This window comes from Bos grunniens, chromosome 15 (genome assembly GCF_055505025.1).
Source record: "Bos grunniens cultivar Pamir isolate PY7600 chromosome 15, Bosgru_T2T1.0, whole genome shotgun sequence".
Taxonomy (NCBI): Eukaryota; Metazoa; Chordata; class Mammalia; order Artiodactyla; family Bovidae; genus Bos; species Bos grunniens.
This window is the reverse complement of record NC_141179.1, coordinates 65159474-65168426: the sequence shown is the minus strand read 5'-3', so window position 1 is coordinate 65168426 and position 8953 is coordinate 65159474. Positions and strand designations below refer to the sequence as shown.

Below are 8953 nucleotides of genomic sequence, written 5' to 3'. Positions count from 1 at the left end.
TGGGGTCTGTAATGCCTTCATGATGTGGGCTCTGGGTGTCTTTCCAACCTCATCTTCTACTCTTCTCTGCATTCCAGGCAACCTGTCCTCTTGCTCTTCTTACAGCAAAGCACACTCCCACTGCAAGGTCTTTGTTTGCACCCGGTCTTCTTGAGAATGTCCTCCCTCGCCATGGTTCTCACCTCACTGCAATTCTCTGCTAAAAGCCACTTCTTTGGTGGTTCTTTTCATGAACATTTAATGAATGGTGGTACATTTAATGAAATGTATTTCATTACATCTAAAATAGCACTGCCCATCCACTCTCTGCCCTCCTATCCTCATTGCTTTCTGTCCCCTTTCCCTGCACTTATATTTCCTCGAAGCACTTATCATGAGCTAAAGTGCATCAAACTTCTGTATGTCTATTTTCTGCCACCACCAGCAACCCCCACCCCCCACCTCTGCAGGATATAAATTCCACAAGGTCAGGGCCATGATCTGTCTTGTTCATTTTGCATCTTCAGTGTCTATAAAAGCACCCGTCACAAAGTGGATGCTTATTCAATATGTGATGTATCGATGGTTGATAACCATGTTGGGTTTGACCAGAGTAGTGATAAAAGATCAGAAAAACAAAGCAAATGAAGATAATTGCAAGAGACTGATTGCAGTGATAGACCATCCGATCAAAGTTGGGTAAGGAACCAAGGAGTTGACAACGTAAATAGAGTTAAAGGGGAGCTTTTGGGCCGAGGTATCCCAAAGAGGTTAGAGACTGGTCATAATGGAAACACCTGACCAAGCAAACTGTAACGCAAGAATCTGTGGTTGGGGAATGGGATGCTTATATTTGTGATTTGAGAGGGAAAGCAATTTCAAAGTGCAAAGGTTCTCAGTGTAACTGTGGAAGTCAGTAGTATAGGACAAAGGAGAAGGTCATTGGAGATAAGATGGTCAAGAAATTGAGGGGCTTGGGTGTTAGCCATCACTATGGACTTTGAAGTGGCCCAGGATGAACCTGGTACAAAAGACTTGAATGATGAGGAGGGGAAGGGTGGATTAACCACAGGGCATGAGCCTCAAAGGAATAGGAGATTTTACAAGAGGATGGGGTAGAAGTAATGGCCTAGAGATGGTGATGGGGAGAAGGAGGACAAGGGCCTGTCCCAGAGTAAACAGATATGAGTTTGATCCACCATCACAGAGGGCTGCTCTAGAAGGAAGCAGGTTTCAACTGATGCCAGGAGATATGGAGAACATTCCTGGAAACTGTAGTAGCTACAGGGGGATTTTCTGATCATAGGGCAGGTGCTCCAGAGGGCACACTGAAAAGTTTGGGTGGGGAGGTGTGTATTAGAACAGTGGGGAACCAATACAGGAACAAGAAAATAGGGAGGATTATGGGGGTGACGGCATAGTGTAGTCATTCTCAAACTTTCCAGTACATCAGAATCAGGGGGAGGGCTTGTTAAAACACAGATTGCCAGGCTCCACTCCCACAGTTTCTGATTGAGTAGCTGAGAATTCGAACTACAAGTTCCCAGCTGGTGTGGCTATTTTGATCCAAGGACCACACTCTCAGACTATGGATGTAATGGAAGACCAGTCACTAATGTGGCAGTGAAAACAGGGATGAAAGTGCAGAGTAGATTAGTCCCAGCCACCTCCCAGAGGATGTCAGGTTCTGACTGAATGCACAAAGGGCTTGGTGCCACTCACTCTAGATGGTATCAACTTGATGCCAGTGACCTTAATACATTCAGCATGGGGGCAGTATGAGGATCTGGTCTTAATTCAAATGATGTCAGCTTAGTTCCAGAGAATATACTATGGAGCCCAGAAATACATTTTGGAGCAACTGCCTCAGGAGCCTAGCACAGAGCAGCACTACCTAATGAATTAAAGATTTGTACTGCATCCAGTAGAATTAGAGGCTGGCCTAAAGCCGCATCCCAGTGGAATTGTTGGGCTTTGATTGTGAAGGCTCAGCAGTGATTGAATCAGGCGTCTGGCTCCACTAAGAAGCACTGAGATTGCCTGAACCACCAAGAACTACTGATAACTCTTGAGATCTCAGACTTCACAAGCTGAATTATATAAGTGGAGTCACAATTACACCAATAACTGTTATCTTGATGCTCCAAGACCTTACCTAATTGATTGGCAGGGACCCAAATAGTTTCTAATGTTTTCCCTGAAACTATCTGAGAAGGATTGGAGACGTGATATTTGGAATATTCATGTAAGAGTAACCTCATTGACACTTGACTTGAATTCTAGCAACACCTTTGATCCTAAACTCCAGAATCTCCAAGCCCTAACTTATTAATAGTTGGTATGAAGATGGTATGGTACTTCTCAGATTTCCCTCTCTCTCCTAATGCTTGTGAAGTTCCCAGGGAAAAATCACACATGTCTGTGAATCACTCCTGGCCATCATTTGCTGCTAGGTAGAGGGAAAAGTCATGTGAGTTCTTTCAAACCGAAACACTGGAGTGCGAGTCAAACTAATGCTGGAAGTTCAGTCTGAGCACAGAGCAGGAAGTACAGTAGAGAAAGGAGTGGCATTTTGAGTCAGAGCCCAACCAACTCTCTGGGGATGGAGGGTAGAATCCCCCACTTCTGACACCAGTGTTCTAAAGGGGAACAAAAACCTCCATGGGGTCTTTAGAGGAGACTGATGACCCAAAGCTACACTAACTTAGTCTGTTAGTCTCCATGAAAAGAGAAAAAATAAGCTTACTTGTGTAACTTCTCCAGACAAGACTGGATTTATATGGGGCCCTCCCTTCCCTTTGATTGGCTATGGGAAAGAAAGGGGACACTCCGGAGTACCTTTGTGTACTCTGGCTCCAGGCAAGGGCAGGACAAGCCCTTGCAGAGGCAAGGACCTACCAGGAAGTAAAATATCTGTTTGGTAAGTCTTTTTTTTTTTCCTGTCTGATAAGTCTTTAAAAGGTCTGAAGTCTGCCGTGTACCCTCTGGGCATGATAAAGTTAACTGGAAATGAGGGCAACTAAGCACAACTTGGCAACAGAATTTGACTTTGCTCCCAGAGGTTCTACACCGTGGAGTCTAGGGGACTGGAAATCCATTCATTCAAATTAATATTTATGAGCACACATCACAATCACCAGGAGTATTTTTTCCGCAAAATCACACATCTTAATGAGTTTGCTCTGCATAGTCCTTCAGAGGCTACTTTTTCCTTCTTATTGTTGTTCAGTCGCTGAGTCTTGTCCGACGACTCTTTGTGATTCCATGGACTGCAGCATACCAGGCTTCCCTGACCTTCACTATCTCCCAGACTTTGCTCAAACTCAAGTCCACTGAGTTGATGACGCCATTCAACCATCTCATCCTCTGTCACCCTCTGTTTATACACTATACCTGAAATTTGCTACTGCTAAGTCTTTTCAGTCGTGTCCAACTCTGTGCGACCCCATAGACGGCAGCCCACCAGGCTTCCCCGTCCCTGGGATTCTCCAGGCAAGAACACTGGAGTGGGTTGCCATTTCCTTCTCCAATGCATGAAAGTGAAAAGTGAAAGTGAAGTTGCTCAGTTGTGTCTGACTCTATCGACCCCATGGACTGCAGCCTACCAGGCTCCTCCATCCATGGGATTTTCCAGGCAAGAGTACTGGAGTGGGGTGCCATTGCCTTCTCTGATACCTGAAATTTAGGTAACATAAAAAAGATGTAATGGTACCTGTATAGGACTATATGTCAAACTGGGTTGTTTTCCCAAGTCCCAGGTAACCTCCTCTAATCATTTTTTTTTTTTTCCTCTTTAAGATTTTTGATGTGGACCATTTTCAAAGTCTTAATTAAATTTGCTACAATATTGCTTCTGTTTTCTGTTTTGGTTTATTTGGCTACAAGGACATGAGATCCTAGCTCCCAGAGAAGGGATCAAACCCGCACCCCCTTCATTGGAAACCGAAGTTCCAACCACTGGACAGCCAGGGAAGTCCTTAATCAAGATTTCTTAATAAATTTTTCTTTACAAATCATTAATGAAGCAATTATAAATTTTAAGGAAATAATTAAAAAATAAGCCCTGAGTAATATCCAGTACTTTCTTCGACTTAAAAAAGATATGTAGTATGAAGTACTGCTAGTCTAATTCTGATTGAAAGGCCTAAGTAGAAATAATCATGGTTACCAATTATTGGCCACTTAACAATGCCCAAACACTTCATATGTGTTTTCACTTAATCTTCACAATAATTCAGCGAGGTGGGTGTTCTTTTATCAATATGAGAAAATGGAGAATCAGAGAGTTTAATGACTTATCTAAGATCTACAGTTAGGCTTCCCAGGTGGCTCAGTGGTAAAGAATCTGCCTGCCACTGCAGGAGACTAAGATCAATCCCTGAGTTGGGAAGATCCCCTGGAGTAGGAAATGACAAACCACTCCAGTATTCTTGCTTGGAGAACCCCATGGACAGAGGAGCCTGGCAGGCTACAGTCCATGGTGTCACACAGAATCAGACATGACTGAGCACTCAGGCAAGATCTAGAGCTATAATTTAGGTCAGAGTAACTGAGGCTTTGTCTGATGTTGGGCCTAAACTTTAGAGAGCAAGAAAACAGTTCTTTTAAAAGACTATATATTTTAAAGTACTTCTTTCTTTAAGAAACATTATATTTCTGTACTTCTGGCTTTGGTAGCAAGCTCCCCTGTAGGCTGGGACATTGCCGTTTGGCAACCTACCAGGATTTGTCTATGTATGGAGTACCTTCATTCCCATTCTACTAATAGTGAATGTCCTTGGGACTTCCCTGGTGGTCCAGGGCTAACAAAGACGCCATGGTCCCAAAGTAGGTGGCCTGGGTTTGATCCCTGGTCAAGGAACTAGATCCCACATTCTGCAACTAAGACCAGGTGCAGCCAAATAAATAAATAATTAAAAAAAAATTTTTTTTTAAAGAGTGAATATCTTGCCCTTTGCCCTGGTGCTGGATTTCAATCCCAACTTCATGTTGGTCTTAAAGACCAAGTTTTTCCTGCTTATCTTTCTCTTCTTTCTCTTTCCTCCTCCCCTCTTCCTTCTCAGAGTCAAACTTCTGCTACATCTCTAGAAAAAGAATCTCATCTGATACAAAAACTTTAGTCAGAGTCAAAACCCTTCAGGCCTTGGGTCATTAGCATAGCTTGGCTTCTGAAGCTTTGCAGCTGAAAGTCAGACGACCTGCTGGAGTCTCAAGTTTGCTACATTTGCTCCTGGATGCTATCTGCTCACTCAGTTAAAAGGGAAACTGTGGGGCTCCTGAGCACAGAAACCTTTCTATCTTTCTTGTTTGTAGGGAACAGACTTCAGCCTCCGTGATCTTCCCTGTGTTCCAAAGGGCAGATTGGAACAGTTGCTAGTTGGGGAAGGGAGGAGATACTGAGCAGCCAAGAAACCACCTGAGGCAAGATTAATGGAACCGGAGAAGAGCATCAAGATTAGGAGAACCTGAGGCTAGAGGAAAGGTGTGCAGGCCTTTATCAGCAACCCCACCCTTGAACCTTGAATCCCACCCTGAAAACTCAGCAAATCCTCCCAGGTTGGGACACACAGTTTTTGAGGGCACCAGGCTGCTGTGTCCCCCTCTGCCTGGCAAAGCAGTAAAGCTATTATTTTCTACTTCACCCCAAACTCTGCCTCCAAGAATCGATTCAGCACCAGTGCACAGAGGCCAAGTTTTCAGCATCAAAACTGGCCCTCTGTGTGGAGAAGTTTTTGCTCAATACTGTTGCCGTGGGGCTAGGCCTGCTGAAACCCTGGCAGGGCAGAGGCAAGGCTAGGGCTGCCGGTCTTTATCCCCAAGGTGCTCTAGGCCAAGATCACCCTGAATTCCCGATGCCACAGCCACTCAGCGTCATCCACACCATCATTCTCTTAAAGACTGCTTCTTTAGGAGGGCGAGTCAGGGCCTTCTCACGGACCCAGTATCTTCATTTTCCTTTGCATAACACAGAAGCAAGTCCATGGTTCAGGGTCTTTCTTCATGGAGAATTTTATTACTGTGATTTTTTTTTTTTTAATTTCCTATCACAAGAACCCAAGGATTACCTAAGTACACCCTGGTAGATTTTTTTTTTAAACCCTCTGGTAAATTTTAATGACTTCCAATGTCAGACTCAAAGAATTGAGGATTTGAACTTTTTCCAGAAGACTGCAAATTCAGTAAGGTGTATTGAGATGAGATAAGCCCCATGGTGCTGTTGAATTATCAACAACCAGTTCTCTGGAGGAAAGTGTGTGATTGCATGTGTGTATGTTATATACATAGATATATATTTTTTATTGCTATTTTTTAAGGCTATGAAAGGCTAGAACATAACCTATAATAAGATATAATACTTATTTTAAATTCTATATAACAATGGGTTGTCACAAAACGCTCTGGATTTTTACCTAAATCTTACAGCCACAGCTAACCACTGGTTGCTGCTGATAAGTACAGTTTCAACATGAATGTTGGTAAATATTTTCCTTCACATGAACTGGTAGGATGAAAACAAAACAAAAAAGATGGGTGTCAGGACTTCTCTTATTAATCATGTCGATAACATGATTAACATCTTTACTGAATGAGATAATGGTTTTAAAACACTGGAGGAATATTTCTTCAGTTTTTTTGTGCTAGTCACAGTGCAATGGTTACAGACATCATACGCTTTGAAATTTAAACTGTGTTACTAACAGTTGTTCCCTAGACTACCTTAAGTCTAGGTAATTGACAAAACAATAAATCAAACCCTGATTTATAGTGTTTGCTGATTTCCATGGTATATATACTCCTACCATGGCCAATTATAATCTAATGAGATGTTACTGAGTGCAGAGTTGGAAAAGGATGCACCATAAAACATCAAAATTATAAATTATTTCTACCATTACAGATAGAATAGATGGAAATAACCTCAAGAAAAGAGATAACATTAAAATATGTAAATAATTTGAAAATAAAGTGTTTTGAGTATTTATTACTTCTGTTTTAAATATAATTTATTTAATGGTAAGTTTAAATAATTAAAAAAATAATTTTTAATAGTGATTGTTTAACTATAGGTTTGCAAATTTCCTGTAAATTTTACAATCAGCTCTAAAAGTGGGTACAAGTTGGTTTCTCCAACAGACCGCTGGGTAAGTCAAATCAGTAACAACACGTTTACTATTGTGGCTTTTAGTCATTAGGATCACATGTACATTTCCTGTTTATAGTGTCTATGATGACTACTGATGCTGTCCTTACAAAGTGTTTCTAGCTCTCCACTTCAGAGCAGAGAAATACGGTAAAGATTGTACTTTCTTGCCTTTTTGGAATTCGGGGTGGCCAAGTAACTTCTTTAGCAAAGCAAATGTGAGCAGAAATAACATGTCACGTTGGTGTGACAGCTTTAAGAACTAGGACACAGTTTGCCCCTTTCTCTCACTCTGCCACCAGCAACACTGCATTTAGTGACTTCTCCATCAGCCTGTGTCCAAGAGTGAGGAGGGCCTGCAGCAGACCCCCCAGTCAACACAAAGTGAACATGATATATGAGTGAAAAAAACCTATAAATAATAAATGCTAGAGAGGGTGTAGAGAAAATGGAATCCTTCTTCACTGTTGGTGGGAATATAAATTGGTACAGGCACTGATGTTCCTTAAGAAAAAAAAAAAAAAGAAAAATCAAATTCTTGTTTTAAGTCACTAAGATTTTTGGAATTGTTTCCTACTGAGCAATAACGTCTGACTGATACAGTGCCTCATACAGTGAGAGAATCTGGCATATCAGAGAATCAGACAGCTTATTTTATCTGAAATATATGACTTATTTTAGACTTGTTATTTTAAGCTGAAGGATATGATAATTATTAACAGAACTACTCTTTGCAAGAGAAAATGATTTACTACATTAAAGCATTTTATTCACTGCATTTGTAAGAAGTGCTTAAGTGCTTAAAAAGATTTTGCAAATAAGGTTGTAAGTCTTACCTATAAATTATTTGAAGTGCTTGGGGAGATATTATGCAAATTCTGCTTAAAGTATTTATTACATGTGTAAATTTGAGGTGCTCCCCCAGTGGCTCAGATGGTAAAGAATCTGCCTGCACTGGGGAGGTTCGATCTCTGGGTCAGGAAGATTCCTGGAGAAGGGCATGGCAACCCCCTCCAGTATTTCTTGCCTGGAGAATTCCATGGATAGCGGAGCCTGGTGGGCTACAGTCCATGGGGTGGCAAAGAGTTGGACACAAGTAAGTGACTGCTGCTGCTGCTGCTGCTGCTGGGTCGCGTCAGTCATGTTTGACTCTGTGCGACCCCATGGACTGTAGCCCACCAGGCCCCTCTGTCCATGGGATTCTTCAGGCAAGAATACTGGAGTGAGGTGCCATTGTCTTCTCCCAACTAAGTGACTAACACACGGTAAATTTGAAACTAGTTATTTGGGAGAATTAAACCTGCTAAACTTTAAGTAATTGAGTGTCAAAAAATATTACTAGATTTGTAACTAAAATAACACTTACAAGGTAAAGTTTAAAAAAATCTAAGATAATTGCTTTTGATGTATAATTTTAATAAATTGAATATTAATTTAAAGCCCAAATAACTGCGAATTGTCCTTTTCAAGCAAAATTACCCTCCTTGATCATTTTTAAAAGCTCACACAGTGTGAGTTAATGACCATTCTTCACACTTCAGGGTTTAGTAGAAAGAATATTCAACTAAAACTTGAAATCAGAATTCTATTTCTGGCCTAGCCAGCAAGTAATTAGTGCCTTCAAGAAGCTTCTATTTATCTATCTACCTGTTTATATTTTACTTCAAGACACACATCTTTTTTCCATTTAATCTTTTTCTTTCAGCAATGTCCTGCACTGTGTAAGTTGGAAGTGTCCAGCATAATGATATGACACAGCTGAAAAGTCCTGCTGGTGCAGCATCCCAGTATCTCTGTGCCATCCAGAGAGCCATGGTCATGCCCTCTCCAACA

The 8953-nt window shown here is 41.5% G+C and overlaps 1 long non-coding RNA gene across 1 annotated transcript; it reads left to right on the top strand.

The window, feature by feature from the left end:
• Window positions 1-2688: 2688 nt before the first annotated feature.
• LOC147358405 (uncharacterized) lies at window positions 2689-8563 on the top strand. Its single transcript, XR_015142249.1, has 2 exons — window positions 2689-2899; window positions 7047-8563. It is a non-coding gene; the product is annotated as an uncharacterized LOC147358405 (long non-coding RNA).
• Window positions 8564-8953: the final 390 nt, after the last annotated feature.